Source organism: Sinohyriopsis cumingii, chromosome 4, assembly GCF_028554795.1.
Source record: "Sinohyriopsis cumingii isolate HCF-2022 chromosome 4, ASM2855479v2, whole genome shotgun sequence".
Lineage (NCBI taxonomy): Eukaryota > Metazoa > Mollusca > Bivalvia > Unionida > Unionidae > Sinohyriopsis > Sinohyriopsis cumingii.
The window spans coordinates 126,785,897-126,807,450 of NC_142964.1; the positions used below are offsets into that span (position 1 = coordinate 126,785,897).

At 36.7% G+C, this 21,554-nt stretch overlaps 1 long non-coding RNA gene and 1 pseudogene across 1 annotated transcript; one reads left to right on the forward strand and one right to left on the reverse strand.

Moving 5' to 3' along the window:
* Positions 1-806: 806 nt before the first annotated feature.
* On the reverse strand, positions 807-7,489 carry LOC149802065 (uncharacterized). Its single transcript, XR_016420779.1, has 2 exons — positions 7,112-7,489; positions 807-3,373 (listed from the first exon to the last, which is right to left on the reverse strand). It is a non-coding gene; the product is annotated as an uncharacterized LOC149802065 (long non-coding RNA).
* A 246-nt stretch (positions 7,490-7,735) lies between these two features.
* Positions 7,736-9,653, forward strand: LOC149802066 (leukocyte elastase inhibitor A pseudogene; annotated as a pseudogene).
* The last annotated feature ends 11,901 nt before the right edge of the window (positions 9,654-21,554 follow it).

Genomic DNA, 21,554 nt, shown 5'->3' on the forward strand with positions numbered 1-21,554 from the left:
ATTTATTAGTATTATACGTAAACCAGATAAATAAATATTTGTCATTTATTACAATCCTCATGGTTGTTTTGAATAATCAAGTTTTGGTCCGCTATCACGTATCAGTATCAATACGAACAGTTGAACATACCATACGCCTAATGAGAAGTGTAAACACACTCTAAAATATACAATACACTGTATTTTTTTCTTTTTAAATTTGAATTTAAATTGTTGTTAATATTTCACAGGCACAAAGCCATTGCACAAGAAGTTAAAGCCCACAGCTGTGTCCCACATTTTCAACTGGACTCGAGTTGAATCTTTAGCAACACGTAAACGGAGGAAGAGACACATCCAAAGACAATTAAAGCAAACTATTCAGGTATGGTGAGATATTTGATGGAAAGACTTGATACATTTTGAGGCCTATTGATATTGTGATTTTGCAATACATTACAGAGACAATCACACGATACAATTTATTTTAAAAAATTCATCTCTAGAAAAGAAAATAAGATTTGTAAGTAATGTATGTAGTCTGTCCCTATTTTTTATCTTCTTGTTGCTGACCCTAGCACAAACACACCCCCAGGGCAAAAAAAAAAACAAAATAATTTTTTTTTAAATTCCTAAAATTTGTGTATCTAGTTTATTCCAGTACTTAATGCGCTTTGTACATCATATATACTAATTTACTAAACATTATATATATATATATATATATATATATATATATATATATATATATATATATATATATATATATATATATATATATATATATATATATATATAATGCTCAATTATTTTTAAAAATCCCAGACTATCTACCCTAATTTCAAAACCAATGGTACAGGAAACCACTCATTTTGTTTTGGCCTTAGGTATTGTATAAACACTTTACTTTTTTTTAATTAGTGATGTTATTATGATGGATGTCAAGAAATAGTGTCCTCAACTCCAACTTAAGAAACAAGTACAGAAAAGAATTTATGACTTTAACATGGGGGGGGGGGAGCAGTTATTAACCTCCATCTGCCAAGGGTGGTGTGCGTACCACCAACTGCCATTCATTATATCAGAAAACTAAAAAAAACTTTGTCAACAAAACCTGTTGGCTGTTTGTTCATTTGTGTTACACTGTCAATCACTAATAGATCATTTTAAAACTCTGTACCATTTCAACACTTCCATGTGAACCAAATCCTACTTCAGATGTACTGCTAAAAATGAAATTGATGCACTTTTGTAAATTAAAACCTGTTATTCAAATGGTGTTGCAAAATTTATTAAAATGATTTCTGTAAGTCTGTGATAACTGTGAAATTCACCAAATGCAATTACAGTTTTATTTCAGTGGTTCCAGTCTACATCCCTACCTCAACTCAGACTGAAGAAATCAGCACAAGGGATTGTGGGACACAAAGTGGTGATCAACCAATGTTTAGTATCCAGAATTTAGTAAATGATCCCCAGGGCATACATTTTTATACTGGACTGGAGAATTATCAGAATTTTTAATTTGTGTTAGACACCTTATATTAGACACCTCATGTGCAGCAGCATATCACCTCAACTACTATGACGGGACATTACCTGACATAGATTTTGAAGATCAGTATCTCATACATTAATATCTTTACTCTATGTGCAAGCTGTGAAAAAAGTTGAATTAAAACAAAGATGCAAAATGTTACTACAGTGTTTTAGTACATGTACTTAAATACAGACCACAGTTAACATATAAAAGTTCAAAATAACTTAAGTGATATAATATTATGCACTCTGATTATTGTGTGGGTTTTCTTGATTGCTTATAAAATATGAATATGCCATTAAAATAAAACATCATTTTGAACCCAATATTTGCACTTGTCTTCCATTCAACTACTGGTTTCACTGTAGATAAAATCAAGGATGAATAAGAAATACAGTAATGTTACATGCTAAACTTCACAAGTCATAGCTATAATATTGTTTGTAAAAGTGATGATTGATTAATGCTTCTCTGAAGTGACTTTCAAAAAATTCTTTAAGTTTAGTTACCATCTTGTCTACAAAGTCCATGTCAAATTTTACTGAAACAACCTTTAATTCCTTCATGGTGAAGACAACAAATTTGCACTCCTTTCTCCCAGAGCAAAGCATTTGTCCCTGAATTGGATAATAATAAGCATGATTGGTATCCAATGTCAGGCCCGATGATGATAACTTGAGGTAAGGCACAGTGGTGTGGTTAATGACCATGTCTTTGCGTGTGTATGGGCGTTTCACTTACACAAGAGTTGTATCATTAATTATCCTATCTGGAGTTTCTGCCAAAAAATGAAACTCCTCACTAATGAATAAACCACAAGGTTGATCCTTGAAACCTTCTAATTGTTCAAATTTGTTTAAGGATACTGCTTCATATTTTATGCCATGGAGAAAAGGTGTAGTGCTGATTTACCTGCACATGCAAAGTGATCTAGCTAGGGCTTGTTTGTCATTTCTTTCACTAGCTTTACAGATAGAACCAAACATAGAGACAGTAAGTCTTTTGCACCTCTCGTCGCCCCATTGTTTACAGGCGGCCTAACTTCATGTTGCTTCCTTGACTAGGTTAACCTGGCCCCCTTTGGTAATTTGTGATAAGTTTTCTTTCTCAATAAAATGTTCTTCCATGGTTTGTGCCTTGTACTGATGATCTTTGCTAAGTACTGGTATGTTAGCTGGGGGGAAGAGATGGCATACTGGCATCTGTATATAATCATTATAATTCAAACAAAAATTTCTAAAATGATCTGGGTAGAGTTCATGTGCATGATATTTGGTAGGGTGTGGGTCGAATTGCAAGGTTCTATCATTTCCACGAATGGTCTGCAGGTGATGTGCATTGAGAGGAGAACCTTTGTGTGGTTTTGCTTTATGAAATGTTTGCCGTACCTGAGTGCACGACAGTTCTGACAAAATAATTTCACCTTGTCAAAACCTGATACTTGCATACAAGACCGTAACAACATGTTTGCAGTGAGCTGAGGGACCTTGTCCAGCATCACATTCACACAGCTTCTTGCACTACCCCATTTTCATCCAGTGACAGGTCTGCCTTATAGGTTACTGACTTCTTCATTTCAGTCCATACAATGGATAAGATAAATGTCATACCTCTCTCTGGGTATGAACACACTCTGTAGCATCGCAAGTACCTCTCTTCATATATGTCTCTGCACTTGGCATCAAAGTCCTTACAATACTGAGACAGGTATTCTGTCAACCTTTCCATGGTGAATTTGGAAAATTGCTGGTCATTCCGACATGGCCATCCTTGTACTTATCTAGACCTGGAATATCCACCTTGAACTCTGGCTCAGTAGTACCAGACACTGAATTTTTATCAAAAAACTCCAACCTGTAAAGAAATGCAATAGAGATTAATAGTTGTTTGCTGTTTATTCCAGCATTTGTCATACAGTTAATTTCACTGGCCATGTGTGTCCCCTGATACCAGCCTGAAAAAAAAAGCATTATTGTTTAACTCCTGTGTACAATTCAGATAACTTGCTCTTGCTAGTCTTAGTGGTGAATAGTGACCAGAATTAGACCCTCTTCTAAATTTATTGTTATTATTACTTAAAATTTTAATAATCATACACAAATAATTTATGATATTATTTTAAAACTAATTTTGATAGTTTAAAAAAGGCTTTTTGTGATTATTTATATCACAGTAGATTTGCCTGTAATATTTCAATGTTGTAATTACTTATAATAATAATAATGAGGACTTTGTATAGCGCCTAATCTTTAGAACTCTAAGCACTTTACAACATTAGACAACACAAATAAAATGAAAAACATAATTTTATTACAAAAACAAACAACATGAAATCAGAAAAACATTAAAAAATAAAAAACATGCTGAGAATATTTCAGGTAGGAAACATTATTAGGTCTTTAAGTTTGTTCTTGCAGTTGAAATAAGTGAGTTTTGAGAGCCCTATTGAATATGATCACTGTGTCTTTGTGTCTTAAGTTCAGTGGGCAATTCATTCCACGTTGCTGGGCCCTGGTATGCAAAAGAACGCTGTCCATATGACTTTGTTTTCATAGTAGGAATAATGAGTATACAATTGTCAGAAGAGGAGCGTAAGTATCTTGCTGGTGTGTACACATGGGTGAGGTCAGTTAGGTATGTTGGACAGAGTCCGACAGTGAAATGTAGCACAGAGAACAAATTTTGTGCTTGATTCTGGATCGAATGGATAGCCAGTGAAGTTTCTGGAGTAAACATAGAGATGAACCAGACAGAATTGAGTTACAATAGTCCAGTCTTGAAAGTACTAATGAACACACAAGTGTTTTAGTGGCATCAACTGAAAGATATCTGCGAATGGAGCTGATGCATCTCAGCTCAAGATATGCAGCCTTGCATATGTTCATGACATGTTGGTGCAATGTGAGAGTACTGTCCAGAGTAACACCTAGGTTTTGTACTGATTGTGTGAATTTAATGTTGGCATTGCTGATATTTATTGTTGAGGTAAAGGATGTCAATGAGAAAGTCTTTGTGTTGTGATCAGAATGGCCTCAGTTTTATCATCATTCATCTGCAGCTTGTTACAAGTCATCCATGATTTCACATCAGAAATGCACCTCTCTACACCTTGGATGGTAGCATCAACTTCAGGTGGGTGGCTAGATTTGTATATTTGGGTGTCATCAGCGTACAATTGGTGAGACACTGGATGATGATCTATGACACTTGAGAGCAAATGAGTGTACAGAATGAAGAGAACAGGTCCAAGAACAGACCCCTGTGGAACACCACAACATAGATCAACTGGGCTGGAGTGTATTCAATTTGCAGATACAATTTGTGTCCTGTTGACCAAGTAGGACTTGAACCACAGTAAGGCTGTATCATGAATGCCAAATATATGCTGGAGACGGTGAAGAAATATATCATGGTCTATTGTGTCAAATGCTGCAGACAAATCAAGGAGGGTGAGGACTGTAATCTCTCCGCTATCCAACGCAGAGAGAATGTCATTAACTACTTTTAGAAGAGTAGTTTTAGTACTGTGGCAAGGGCGATATGCAGATTGTACATTGCTAAAATGACTGTTTGAATTTAGATGAGCTACAAGCTGGGATAGAACAACCTTTTCTAAGATTTTTGAAATGAATGGGAGATTAGAAACTGGGCGGTAGTTCTTTAAATCGTGATGGTCTAGTGTTGGTTTCTTCAGCAGAGGCTTTACAATGGCAGTTTTGAAAAATGATGGGAATTCCCCAGATGAGAGAGAGGTATTAATAACATCAGTTAGTGAAGGCAATACTGGATCTAAGCACTCAAGCAGCAGTGATGTTGGAATTGGATCAAGTTCACATGACTTTGGTGCACTCTTCATCACGATTGTATGTACTAAATCCATAGAGACAGGTTCAAATGCTGCTAATGGTTGCTGCTCAAATTCTGTATCCCAACTGTATGGTGACGACGAGTCAATTGAAATTGCAGTGTCAAGCTTATCTCTAATGGTTTGTACTTTGTCACAGAAGAAATTTGCAAACATGTCCGGAAGGACAACTGGAGAGAAGGTAGTTGGAAGTGCTGTATATTTGTTCCTTGACATTAGCTTGTTAGTAATCTCGAAGAGCTCTTTGCATCTGGAACTTTCCATGATCTTAGTAGTGTAGTGGGCTGATTTCGCTGCATGGACAATAGTTGTGACATTCTTCTTAGCGACTTCATAGATTTGCTTATGAATAGTGAGTCTGGTGGAAAGCCAGAGCCTCTCAGCTTTACAGCGGTCTCTTTTAGCAGTTTGAAGCTGGCCCTAACACTGCTATACCATGGAGAACAATTTTCAATTGATACTCTGCACTTGGTAGCTGGGGCATGTTTGTCAAGTAATGAACGCAGACAGTTATTGAGTTGTTCTGCGGTAGGAGGTAAGCAAGTTGTTAGGTTAGCTTGGATGTCGTGCATTAGTTTGGTTCTATTTATCATACGGAGGTTTCTCTTAGTAACAGATAAAGGTGAAGGGTTAGGGACTAATACGTCCAGATGGCATATAATGCAGAGGTGATCTGATGCAAGGTCATGGGATACCAGGGAGGACCGTAGAATGTTATCATCAGGTATATGAAGAATCCAGCATAACAGGTACTCTAATTGGGGATATTAAAAATCAGAATCAAGACTGCTTCCATACCTCATAGACACAAATAAAAATATAAAAGTTCACCATAAGATACTTATACCTTTTGTATACACGTTTTTTTAAGTCATTTATTTACAGTACTTATTATCTTTTGCCTTGAAAACATATTAACTATGCTTGGAGAATACGAGAGAGAGAGAGAGAGAGAGAGAGAGAGAGAGAGAGAGAGAGAGCAACATGTGATCTGTTCTTTCCTAAAACATGGTTACTGTGTGTGTGTGTGTGTGAATTGGATTTTTAACGTATTTTTCAGTCAGATCGCTAAGATGTCTGCAGTGTGGCAGTTTACAGTGATCCCTAGCACTAGGGCATCATGTCACATGATGTCCTACCCAGTCACATTATACTGACACCAGGCTGACCGGTCCTAACACTAACCTCTTAATGCTGAGCGCCGTGCAAGGCAGATGTTAGTACCATTTTTTTAAGTCTCTGGTATGACTCGGCCGGGCATCGAACCCATGACCTCCCGCATCCAAGGCAGATATGTAACCACTAGGCCACCGGAGCGGTTAAAATATGGTTGGATGTTGAGCTTTTGAAGCAACAATCAAAATGTGTACTAAAACTCTTTTGTAAGCAGTTAAATATCCAAGATTTGTGTAAATACTTCTAATTTTCTAGTCATCTACGATCTATGGCCATCTACTGCGCACTAAACAAACTCTGCTCGACATTTCCCAAAGAATTAAAATTTAAAAAATAATGGAACTTAGATGAATGGATGCATCCAGGTCAAACACTAAAACAATATATCATTTAATCCAATATTTCATACTGTAAACATATAAAAATAGGACTTGTACTTGAGTCAATTGTTGCTCATATTCGAATATAACCTATTTTCGAGGCTGGCGTCTTTAAACAACTTCAATGCATGCTTGGTTGGATCGCGCTAAGAAAAGTGTACGCTCACTTACCTCTCAATGAGCTCCTTTTTCCGAACAGACACCTTGGCATTTCTCCTCTTTAACTCTTCTCTTATTTCTGGAAGAGTCCACGAGTCATAAGCTGAACTTCTACACATGTTACCATCACTACTCCGTCAATATGAACCGAGCTGATTAGCAGCGCCTCCTAGTGGAACCAGCATCGTGAGAACCTCCATTTAAAGACTCACTGTACTAATTTAGTTCCCATAGTAAACCTATGAAAAAACCATGATATTAACAATTGAATAACTTAAAATGTTTGAGTGCTCATGATCAAACCCATATTTATCAGCATAGATGAAACATGGATGTCAGTTTCTGCGTAGAGGAAAGGATAACATACGCGACCCTGGACATGCATGTGTTTGAAACATGTGCTTTCAATTCCGCACCAAAGAGTCAGGTGCTAATTTTAGTAATGAGTGTTCCAAACTCAGGACTGTTAAGGACTGAAATTCCATAAATAAAACAATGTCTCTATTTATTTATTTTTCACTTACAACTAGGATAAGCTCTCAAAAGATTCATTTTCCTGCAAGATAACTTACATTATTAACCAATCCATGTCAGCCTAACCCATATATACTCTATTCTAGGTCCAGGCTGCTTCTCATTTTTCCACACAATTTGTACCGTGTGTCCTTAAGTACATGTAGAATACCACACTTAACAAATGCCAGCGTAAAAGTTTACTTGTTTGACTCAGACACATGTACATATCATCGTAATAGCCAGTTAGCATGGCTGGATGGAGATAGAGCTGTAAATAAATCACGGAAGATATGAGACGGGGGCACAAAAACAGTCAACGGATAGACACTATTCATCTCTGAAGTAAATGCCGATCGAATCTTGACGTACTGAACTAAATTCTGTCCGATGCATAAAGTATTGTGATTAGCATATAACTGGTGTAGCTGACGCATATCCTGATAGTAATTGGATGTTTCGCTTAAGTTATTGAGATATTATTTATTACTGCGTGAAAGACGATTTCTTCTGGTAGAGATATTGCTTAGAGTGTTGTCAACTATTTTGCGGATATCTGCAAAAACGAAATGGCCCAATCGAAGCAGGACGCTATAGACTTGCCATCTCCACGTTTAAACGATGGCTTGACGGCTTTTTCCTTGAACCTGTACAAATTGTTCATGGAGGGCGAGGAAAACATTTTTCTGTCCCCTTATAGCGTGTGTGCAGCCATGTTACTGGCTCATTTAGGGGCCAAAGGAGACTCGGAAGCGCAAATAAGGAAAGCTCTTGGGCTGGACCAGATGGAGGTAGAGCTGGTTCACAGGGAATTTGAAAAGATGAGAAAAATTCTGAATGCGAAAACTGCTAATAGCACGACACTTGCCATTGCTAATCGTATTTTTGCCAAGATGGGGCTATCTGTACGAAAGGAGTATACAGAGAAGTCCCTGCTTTATCATGGTAGCGAGATGGAGTGCTTGGACTTTGCTGGCGCGTCAGAAGAGTCCCGACTTCATATAAATACGTGGGTTGAACAACAGACTCGTGACAAGATCAAGGATTTGCTCCCGGTTGGGAGCATTAATTCCCTGACTATTGTGGTCCTGGTGAACGCCGTATATTTTAAGGGAGACTGGGACACCAAATTTGACCCAAAAAGAACGGAGAAAAATGATTTCTATATTTCTACGACTGAGACTGTGAAAATTGATATGATGCAGGCTAAGAGGAAATGTAGTTTCCTTAAAAACGACGAGCTGAAGTACTCCGCTCTTATGTTGCCGTATAAGAACGGAAATCTTTCAATGGTGATTGTACTTCCATATGAAAAGGATGGGTTGAAGGGTGTTGAGAAGGCTCTTACTGCGCATACTATGTGTTCTTTCTGCAAAGATCTGGCACATGGTGGCAGGTCTGAGGTCATCATAGCGCTGCCAAAGTTCAAGATGGAGATCACATATGAGCTGACTAAGACGCTACCGAAGCTCGGAATATCCGATATTCTGCAGTCAACAAAAGCAGATTTTGGCGCCATGTTGGATGGCCATCCAGATGCGTTCATCAGCGACGTCATCCACAAGACATTCATCGATGTGAACGAGGAAGGGACGGAAGCTGCTGTAGCCACTGGTATGATGATGGTAGAACGTATGGTGATGCTGTTGCCTCCAGAAAAATTCATTGCCGATCACCCATTCATGTTTCTCATACGGGACAATGACACGGGGACCATTCTTTTTATTGGGCGCTACGCAAGGCCAGCATAATGAAGTTGTATGACCATGGATCAGTGAATTAAATGTCTGTATCCTAAAATGTATTCCTTTTACAGGAGTAGAACATTCTTGTAGTAGAGTTATGTATATATGACTAACATACTGAGGTACTTTTTTGTGGAGGATGCTTTCTCCGGTTGATCTTTACAGACCAGTTGGAGAGGCCTTCCTGCCCTAATTGTAGGTGTTTGCTATATTGTATTGTTTTTACAATGTTAATGGTTTACTGTATTTATTTGATTTATAGAATAAGATAGTTTATTAAACTTGTAATTGTTTGATTCGGTTTTGTTTTCCTTTATGTAGGAAAATAATGTATTTTTAAAAATAAAAACATTTGTGGAATGTCCAAAAAAAATCTTTTCTTTCCTAATATAGAAATTCATCTAATGCTAAGAAATATTCTTCTGCATCTTCTTGATCACTTTTTTGTCTTCTCAATTCTTTTCTTCTTATCCTATCTCTTTCCTTTCTTTGTTCTGGAGTTTTTGCAGCTGGTATTGACATTGGAGGCTTGGGTATCTGATTTCCTTGTGGTGTCGAGATTACTGGTGTTTTGGCTTGTAAAGTTTTTCCTTGTTGTTGTTGGTACTGTTGACATTGTTGCTTGGTGTCTTGAGAATTTAGCGTTTTTCCTTTTACTTCTAATTGTTTCGTCCTATTCATTGTTATGGTTTCCTGTTGACTTTGTTGTTGTTGTTGTACTATTTGTCTTAGATTTGTACCTAATTACCCTTGTTGCTCATCTTGTCGTTGGTTTGGTTGCTGTTATTGTACTTGTTGCTGTTTTGTATTAATTGCTATGTATTTATCCTCTTTCTCTTGCCCTGCTGGGATTGTTTTTATTGATCCATTTGTCGTTGTTGTTGTTTTATTTTTCTGCCGTTCTTGTTCTTTGTGTTTTTGTTTCTTCATTTGTCCACCATGTTGCTTTTGGTTTCCTTGTGGTTGTTGCTGTGTATACCGTGTTTGTTCCTTTTGCGGCTGTAGGGTAGTTCATTTTCCTTGTTCTTGTCTGGTTGTTGTTGTTTTCCAGATTGTTGTTGGTTTGCTTTATTTGATGTCTGTATTCCACTTGGGTCCTGTTCTGTTGTTGTTGTTGTTGTTGTTAATTTATCCTCTTTAGTGTTGGTCTGACTATTATTTCCGCTTCTTGTGCTGCCTGGGTTGTTCGGACATTTGTGAGGTGTGTGACCTGACCATGTCTTTGCCAAAAAAAAAAAACGTGTAAAAAAAGGCTCGTTTTACCTCTGGTAGTTTGCTCCTTTCTACTTCAAAGATTCTCGTTCCATTGTAAATTGTCGTCATGGGGATGGTTTCTAGTCTTGACGATATCACTTTGTTTTTCAGTTTCGTCTCAAATTTCTCAACTGTAGCTTCCAACGGTATCTCTAGTGGCATATCTTAAATGTGTAGTCTCCAGTTTGTTTTTTGATTTTGCGTAGGATTGGTGTGGGCTCTTTGATTATAGCTGTTACTCCCGGAATATTGAAGTCTCCATACGGTAGCATAGGCTGGGTTCCTCTTGGGCGTACGATATAACCTTCGTCCCCTTTCCTGTTTATTGAGTAAATTCGTTGCAGACTTTCTGGAATCTGCACTTTAATTGCAACCATTACTGACGTTATCCCTGGTATTTTTTCTCTCGATATTTTGGTCATATCTATTTCCTGTGCACCTTTCTTATATGTACATTCCAAGTAGGATTCTCCTTGTTTTTCTATCCGTCTTGTATGGAAGTATTTCTCCAGTTCTCTAACCGGCTTGTTTGCTCTGATAGTCGCCATTTTTTCCTCGTGGATCCAGTGCTGATAATGCAGTGTGTTCAGTACTCGTTTCTTGTAGTCTCCAGTTTGGTTCATTTAGTAATAATCTGCTAGTTATCCGTTGTAAGTTTCCTTATACTTGTAGCGTAATTCTTTGGTGATTCTTAGTCCATTCTATGTTTGCTTTGTACGTGCAATTGCTACAGCGAGTGAGGATAGACTTTGTTCCCACTTGCTTGCTTAGGCGGCATTTTACTGTCCTGTACTACTGAGGCAGATACATGATTTGTAAAAAGCGATTCACGTCGTTGAGTGTCGGATAATTTGAAACATTTGTAATTCTTGGTTGTATGAATATTTATTTTTAAAATGTAGGTTTTTGCTTGTCCTTTAATAAGTTGATATTTCAAGAGAAATAATTTTGTTAATTCAATGGTGTAAAAAAAAAAAATATTTCTCCCCAGCGGTCAATAAACACGGATACACTATGACTAAGAAATTTCATCCTCCATTTTGTCACTTGGTTGGTCTAGTGGTATTCATTACAATAAAGAATATTAGCCATTGAAAGCGGTGTAAAGAGACAATAATGAATATTTTTATAATGATTTTCTCGAGGTAGTTTGTACAAGAGAACAGTAACTTTTAAACTTTCATATTTTTCACTCACAGTCTCAGTTTGTCTTTATGCAGTGTGCTTTATAGCTGCCCGAATATTGGGCTTTTGCCCACTCTGTGTTCCATTAAGTGTCCTTTATTGCCTTATGATGATTTGATAACACGGATATTCGAGTCCGTCATGGCTCAGAAGGTATAAAATAACTAGTTATGTTTAGGTAGCTTAAACTGCATGTTATAAGGTTATAATAATTTGTTGAGATCACTGCTCAAGTATGGTATGACTGAAGTAGAATATAAATATATAATATGATTTCACATCTACAGGTTGGTCACACAGGTACGTGTGTGTGTGTGTGTGTGTGTGTGTGTGTGTCCCGGTATATTTCTTTCTATGAGATGAATTTACATTGCTAGTTCGCCTCCACGAAGCAGAGGAGAAATAATGTGCAATCTAGTATGTGTTCATTTTATCGTTACCTGTATTCTTGCCTAAATCCAATGCAACATTTTGGAGTGTGTTTCTTGGTACGTTCCTTTGTGGAGGAAGCTAGTGAAGCTAACCGTGCTTCATTTGTACCTACTGAATCACTTAGAGTTATTTCTTTTCAATTTTTTTTTGCATTAAACTCAATCACATTTTATTAGCTCTACTGGCCATAGACCAGAATGTTTAATGGGATGTTCTTTTGTCCGTCATCAATCGTTCTACGTCGTCCGTCCGTTCACACAAATTGTCGTCGTATCCTAAAATAATTTGAATATGGCAATTAACATTTACTCATACGTTCATCCCAAGGTTTAAATGCTCTGAAATTAAATTGGCAGTGCTCAGAAATCCAGTATTTCTTCACAACAGCCATCTTGAGAAGCGTATTATCGCTATCACACATGAACAGAAACTCACGTCCACATGGCGTTTTCGTTAGAAGACTTCTTGTAGTATCAAGTTGGTCCTGATTAAAAATGGATCTTATCGGACATTCAATATGTCCTCATAGTGGCCATCTGGAAAATCTTGTTGTCCATATACCACCTGAATGGATGGTCGTCTCAACATGTTGTTCTCACTAAAAGAATGCGGGAGGTCGTGGGTTCGATCCCAGGCCGAGTCATACCGAAGACTTACAAAAATGGTACTAACAGCTGCATCACTTGGTGTTCAGCATTAAGATGTTATCCCTATATCACCTGAATGGATGGTCGTCTCAACATGGGGTTCTCACTAAAATAATAGTTATATCTAGTTAGTCCGAAATGAAAATAGTGTCGGTCTGCAATCTAATACCTGGATGGGAATTCATATCGACATTCGGTTTATGTCAGACGATTTCTGATGAAATCTAGTTGGTACAAAGAGGGCTCCGTACAAATTTTACATGCTTCTGACAAGAGTGACAGGTGTAAGATGAACTTGTTTGCAACATGCAGTGGAGGGAATATTGGCATACCTATATAATCTACTTTAATGTGCTGTGGAATTTTCTTCGCATGCCGTAGTTGTGGACATCATGAATGATTTAAGCACACATATTATTAAATTTGTTGGCCACAAGTCCTGGAAAAAAACAAGCCCGATTTAATACAAATTATACATATTTTAGTAGGTATTAAAACAGAAAAACGCATTTTGCTGAGTAGGCAATACCAGCATTTTGCTGAGTAGGCAGCATTTGAAAAGGTAATGAATGAATTAGAAAATGTGTTAAAAATGCGTAGATTACCTACTCTTTCTTTCATCTTAACCTTTCAGTCCAGGAGGTGAAAATGGACAAGTTGAGCTAGCTGTGTTTTGCTAGGCGAACCTTTGAAGTAAAGCAAGTCCTTAGGCTATATAATTCTAATCAGACCCATTAATCATACACGAAATTAAAGTCGATTAAACGTGTTTGCCAGGATAACCAGATAGGAAAACCAGTTACATTCTTTTCCTTTAAAATTAAACCCTATGCAATGTTAAAAGCTAAATAGTACTACTCTCAAACAAATATGAAAATTTGTGCAATTGCTATTTTCTAATTCACATCATCATGGATGGTTTTCACAAGAGAAAGGTAGATAAACATTGATATAGTGTATGATGCCTATTGTGCCTCTGGTTATACGATATGCCTTGTGGAAATAGTCTGGTTATACAATATGCCTTGTGAAAATAGTCCGGTTATACAATACGCCTTGTGGAAATAGTCTGGTTATACAATATGCCTTGTGAAAATAGTCTGGTTATACAATATGCCTTGTGGAAATAGTCTGGTTTTACAATATGCCTTGTGGAAATAGTCTGTGTGAAATGATCTCAGTTATCGTGATATAAGAAGGTTTGTAACACTGAAGTAAAGTCAACTTAAATTTCAACCTGTTACATTAAATGAAAGTAAACTATTTTATGTATGTATGTATGTATGTATGTATGTATGTATGTATGTATGTATGTATGCATGGATGTGTGTGTGTGCGTGCGTGTGTGTGTATATATGTATGTATGCGTGTGTGTATGTATGTATGTATGTATGTATGTATGTATGTATGTATGTATGTATGTATGTATGTATGTATGAATATATATATGTATGTATTCTTACCTCACTTATTTAGGCTCGAATAAACAGTAACAATAGAAAGAGTGAAAACAACAAGCTTTGAAAAATATAACAAATATTTATTTCCCTGAAAAATTGCTGTAAAAATGAAAAAATATAGGAACTTACGGTTTGCAGAATCTAATCCAAAAATAATACAAGAATAATCCACGAATAACATATTTTGAAGTCCTAATATGGAAATATTCTAATGAATCCAAGTTTGAGTCCCGACGAATAATCCAGGATGGAAGGCAATGACATATGATGAATCCTTTACTGTGTTGACGTCTACACTTCCTTGTAGAAACATAATAATTAATCCTCCGGTCTTGGAAATCCAAATAAATTTTCAAGAAATGTAATTGTTCAGGAGTTCTGTATGAATACAATAATATTTTAAATGAAACAAATTAATCTTCTAGAGTCCAAATAATCTAAAGAAAAATTAACATATAACTCAAAAACTCAAAATCTTCAATACTGGTCACAACAGAAGAAAACAACTTGACATCAAGTGTTTAAAGGCACAGACTCTCTCTCTCTCTCTCTCTCAACATTACTATTAATACTAAGTTTTTCGCAATGCCAAATTGAGAAATAGAGGATGACATGATCATGTTTACATGTAAAAGTCACATAGCTCATGCATGCCCTTGATAAGAACCAATCATTTTACTCCCAGAAAATGTTGTTTACTTGACCTTCAATCAAGGCCAGGAACTAAGTCTAAAATACAAACAACCGTTTCTATTATTAGGTATCTGAGGAAGAACTCAAGTTAAACTGAATTTTCTGGAAAATATCAAATTCATAGTAAAAAAAATTACATTACATTGACATGTAAAGAAAATAAGAAATATTCCAAAACCCACAATCAAATCAAATTAAACAAATTAAATTAAATATAAATTAAATCATATATGTATGTATGTATATACGTACGTACGTACGCACGTACGTATGTATGTATGTGTATTTCTGTGTATTTGTGTATGCATGCATGTTTGCATGCATGTATGTATGTATGTATGTGTATGTGTATGTATGTGTTTATGTGTGTATGTAGTAGGTCTATAAACACTCCTACTCTTTTCGTTGGATAATATGTTTGTCTATATGTAAATATAGTACAAAACTCATATCTTTTAGATCTATAGTGTGAATGATAGGGCGTAAGCTTGGATAGTATTAGAAAAGCGGGCGGACGATAGTATGAATGTGTGTTTGGATAGTATTAAAAAATATGTGTGGGATACTATCTAAAGGTTTTAGATTACATATCCCGTACACTCGTATTTGTATATCTGTAAATATAGATTCTATATGGAAACTCCTACCCGTGCCAAAGTGTTTGTGATACTTTAATATATTATGCGAGGATGTAGAGTGTGTATAAACACTCCTATCATTGCCTACTTGTGTGTGAGAGTATACTATGTTTATGTGAGGGTATATAGTGTATAAATACCCGTATCCTTGCACGATATTATGTTTGTATGTATATAAGTATAGCATGCGTCTATAAATACTTGATAGCAAGGTTTGTGTTGGAATGTTGGGTGCGTGTTTAGATATCGATCATAAAGCGGGTGCTGTTTGCTTGGGTATGTGTTTGGTTGTAGTAAAAAGGTGGGTTTTGGGTAGTAGGGTGATTGGATTGTAATAGAAAAAGAGGCTGGATAGTGTATTTAGTGTGTTGGATTGTATCTCTATATTTGTACTTTCCTTCCAGTGGTGCCTCTAACTGCCTCCAGCATGTTAACCTATCGCATAATGTCAATTCCCACTAGACCATAAGAGTTGAAAAATGTATAGGGCACATTGTGAATTTAACAGTATGAAGGATTTTCCATCGTGCCCCAAAGTGACTTCCGCATGTTAACCTGTGATGTAATGTTAATTCGCATTATGCTCCCCACCTACGACATCAGCATTTTAACCTAAGGACGACTTTGTATAGGGTTTCCCTTGTTTACCCACTGTGATTAATTTTGTGGACAACTTTTGACTATGTAAAAATTATGGCCCCAATTAATGTCAGTCACTTATAATGTTACGTATATTTAATTTGCAATGTTCGTTCTTTTTTCTTCTTCTGATTCAGTATATCCCGTGGATAATTGTATTTTTGACTTGATCTTGTTCAAAATCAAGTTCTTTTTCTTCCTGACCTGAATCATTTTTTTCCTTGTATTCTGTAAACAAATAGTTTCCTAAGAGTATGGGTTGATTATTAGGATTATTATCGTGGCATGAGTCAAGGACATTGGGTTTATCACATCTTATATTCAAATTACAAATAAGATTTTATCTTATAAACATTAAAAACCATCTACAAGGTCATTTTCTTTTAAGTAATTGTTTTATTTTAATAAAAAATGCTAATTATGACATGAGGAAAAATTGAGTACCATAGAATCTTGTTTTTCTAGAAATTATTCATTCGTGCTTTAAGATCTGAGAGAATCTTTGTATTATTGCAATACGCAGTAGCTAATTTGGGCTGTAATTTTATTTATTCAGATTATTTATTCACTTGAAAGACAACTGATAATAAAAAATAATATTCTTGGAAATATAGACTTGAATATTAAATGACATTTCAAATCAGGATATATTCTTGGAGTGTATCATTGTGATCCAAGAAAAGAATGTTGGAGCATCACCACTACACGGGCCATCACAAGCAAGTCAACAACTCAGCATTAGATTTAATTTGGATTTCCACTAGAGCTTATTCAGAACTTTAATCATTAGGATTTGTGTCTGTAGCCTTGAACGTGTGTTATCGCGGTACTTAATGTCATTATCGGTACATATTAAAACCGTTCTGTTATTACTGCATTGTTACAAAAAGGAAAATGTCTCTGACTTTCCCTCTATTACTCCTATATAAAAAAATCTCTGTCAGTCCAATCGCGTAAATGTAAATAAAACAAGATATGGCGTCTGATCCAGATTATCGTACGATGGGGGAACAACTCTATATTATCGCGGTATTTACCTAACTTAAGTATAGTAGCATGCGCATATTATAATAAACATAAATTTCAATTTAGTGATAAGATGGAATGTCCACGCTTTCACTGACTGAATATTATCATGGAGTAGTAATAAAAAAAATCCTCCGGGATACTAATTTATCTAAAATATTTAAGTAAGCTTTGTATTTGAAATGTAAATTCACCTTGTTTTGGAATGTTCTAAGTCACAGGTATTATTTCACAATTTTGAAATCTGTAGTTGAATCAAAAAGCTTTTCCAAAGTCATCTAAAGTGGAGAACTTTATTTCAAATCCTATTCAGGAACGGTTAGACTCCTTGTAAAAGGATGAATTGCTCCAACTTGCCAAAAAATATGATCTTTTGGAAGCAATGGCTTCTTTAACAAAGCAAGAAATAAAAAAATAGTTTGGTCGAATATTTGGTGGTAAAGAATGTTTTGGATAAAAGTACTTTGGATTTGATTGTTGATCTCCATCTGTCTCTAACTTAAAAGTTACGGAACTGAAAGTAAAATACAAGAATGAAATAGTGTTAAGAAAGCGTGAACTTCAGGAAAAACAAATGCAATTAGAAAATGGGGAAAGATCAGCAAGGAAAATGCAAGGAGAAAGAGAAAATGAAGAAAGGGGATTTCAGGTTAAATGAAAATAATTACAACTGACAAACGAAATGCACTTCCCCACTTTACGTGCAAGTTCAAGTTTTGATGTTACTAAGAAGATTAATTTAGTACCCCATTTTAAGGAAAAAGGAGACACGTATTTTCCTCATTTTGAAAACATTGTAGAAAATTTGAACTGGCGATGGTAAAATAGGGCTCTGTTATTGCAAGTGCACATTTTGGCAAAGCTCGTGACATCTACAATTCTCTATCAGTACAGCAGAGTGCTGATTACGATATGGTTAAAGGATGTTTCTTGAACGTTTATGAGTTGGTACCTGAGGCTTGTCTACAAAGGTTTAGGGACTATAAAACGTAACTGGATGGGGCTGAGGCCACGAAAGACGAGACAGGATGAAGTTCTACACATTGGGATTCTTGCATCGTCATCATGGTAGGCGCCATGGCAAACGGATCCACTTCTGACTTGGAACCTTCCAAAGGATATCAGTGAATCATTTTCTTTAATAATCAAAGACGTCTAATTCTCTCGCGGTTCTTTCTTCTGTTTTAGTCTTTCTCGCAATGTGTTTATGAGTTCTGGAGGGTTTCAACGTCTCTATCGGCTGTGTCCTTTGCTGTTGCGTGAATGAGGAACGAATGCCTGGTCAGCAGCTGGCAGCGCACTTATAGGAGTCTCTCGGTGAGGCAAAAGGTCTTTTCCACTTTAAAGCAACGCATTTGTCCCTGCTTTCTAGAAGGTTTCTTTTGGATTTTGTTTGTTGATGATGACATTTTGGAGAAATTAATTTTCCTGCGTGAAAGTGGCATCTTTAAAAGCGTGCAATCCTGGCGTCACCATCGGTTTTAAGAGATGAGCTACCGAACGAAACGCAAATTTGAGTAAATCTCATAAATCATATCCTCATTATCGAGCGACAATTTGGTACAAGGATATATGACTTACAATGTAGAAGAATGGAGAATGGAAAATTTTGTCCGAGATCTCCTTTTATGCGAACGTTGACACTGTCGAAATACGACTAAATGACATACAAATAATTTGAACATACAAATTCACCCAGCACGTGATATGTGTTTCCACCCTCAACGTAAGCAGCCACGGCAGAATCCACTTTGAGTAGACAAGGATCAAAATCAGTCCTTCATTCAGTTCCACGGGGTAACGAAAATACTTGTAAGAGCAATCTTTGTTTTACCCGTGTATGGAATTCGGGGACATTTTAATGTGTACTTCTATCCAGGGCTTTGTCAAACAGAGTGTCGAATATAGCGCCAATCGTTTCCACCAGATATTGAGCACAAAAATAATAGCCTTCAGGAATTGTGATGGTATAGATATTCAGTTGAAAATTGGCTGGCTCTGGTCGTTTTAGGTTTGTAAAAACCGGGATCGTTTGCATTTACGTACTCTTGCACTTGTTCGTTCAGGATCTCAACGGCAAACCTCGTTTGATGTGCAATGTCATTTTAGACTTGTGTGGGATGAGTGATGTCTGCCACAGCGACTTTCCCATGCGCTTTGTGATCCATTTGGATAGCCTGAGGTAATTTGGCCGTGAAAAACAGTACAAGGTGTTGTTCGGAAACACATCTATGGAAATGTCACTGGGTAAAGTTAAGTTAATCTTAATTCGAGTGTTATTCTTTCCGAGGAGCTACTCAGGGTCAATGAAGAAAGATCTTCCAAAGGTTCCAAAAGAGGACTGTTGCTGCTATTTTTGTGATGACTGACACTGGTCGGAAGGTTCCCGTTGCTTTTTTATTAGTTCAGGAAAGGATTCCGTAGAAGGTAACCAATGCAGCTGTTGAGTAAAATAGCCCACTATTATTTGTCTCCTTGTTGAAAATTCAGATCGGCGATGGGGGCTCCGATACTACAATACGTTGCAAACATTTGACAGAAAAAGACGATTTGCGTTTTAGGTACATGTTCTCGGCATCATACCAATAGGGGGCGCTCTTGTATATCTGGAAGAGAAGAACTAAGTAGCGGTCCTTGCTGCTGTATTAAAGTCGATGAATTGCGAAGATCCTAGAATTAAAACTCGGGGGATACCCTTTCCAACGCACTTTCACTTCTTTGACTTGTCGTTTGCCTGCTTTACAGGTTCTTCTATCGAGAATTGCTTACGATGTCTTCCACAGTGTCTTCTGTTTGGTCACTCTCGTAACTCAGGGAAGTAGAATGTTCCTTTTAACACTTCAATATTCATATCTTCCAATTTATAGACGGGAGGATTGCGTTCACACACTCAACCAGTGACACGAAACAATTCGGTGGTCTAGTTCGGTAAATAACTTTTGTCGAGGGTGTGTTTGGTTTTTCAATGCCTACCGATTCTCCTGTCGTTTACGTACCCCGATGGAAATATTGATTATCAGCTTTGATCAAACGCGGTATGACGTCGATGTACTTGGCGTGTTGATACGTAACATTTTTCTAACTGCTTTCTTTTAAAGTGCGTCGAAAACCTTCCACATTCTGGCTTTGGTTTCAGGATTCTCGGTGGTGACAAAGGAGAAGTCTCTTTTCTTCAAGTCTTTTGGGAAACCTTGGTTCAGAAATGTTGTGCCTTTGTCTGTTTGCCATTAGAGACAATGTTGACAGCTGATATATATGGCCTCCCATGTGCTCAAAGCATTATGCAGAAGAGATCAAATAGTCGAGTTCATGTAGGTGTCATCACATATAGGAATCCCTGGCAATGAACAGGCCGATAAAGTCGCAAAAAGTAGGTTAGGAGACTCCAACCCAGCCACACTTAGATATAGCATCACAGAAGCGCAATGCTTCATAAAAACCTATATCAATCAAGAATGGCAGGAACAATGGAATTCCACCCCCAAAGGTATGAAACTTCATTCCATCCTAACGACAGTTAACATGTCCATTAAACCACCCAAATGTAACAATGTTGACCAAAAAATAACTAACCGAACAATGACAGGTAAAACCAAATTAGCAGAAAGTTTTGGAAAATACGTAGGCCCCAAACCTGTAAGCATAAACTGATACCACTGTCACACAGTAGAAGACCTGCGACATGTATTCAATGATTGCACTAAATTCCAAATAGCGAGAACCAATTTCCAAAAACCACAAATAGCAAATCGAACCCCTTATACCTTTTCAGAAATCCTAGACTTGAAACACCCTAACATATAGTTAACATCCCATAATATATTCCTAGATAAAACAGAACTTATAAATTGGATATAACCAGCCCCAAACAACCTTGTCAGGCAGTTAACCAAGAGACGGGCGACTTTGACACGTCTAACGAGTATAAAATAACCTCTTCCACTAAACTTAACTCCATACAAAAACCGATTACTCTAATTAAAAGCCTAAAACAAACAACCATAACTAGCAGTCAGGCTAACAAACCTAAACTTATGAGAAAACCAAAACATAAGGTCAGATATCCTTGACCCGTCCCAGCGACCTGGGTAATTCGGCAAAGATATATGTCTTATTAAAATAGAGTTAGCCTGAAATAAAATAACACATAAATAAAGCAAAACAAAATCAACTATTATATTAGTAAACAGGCTAATAAACTTAAAAACTAGGGACTAAATAAA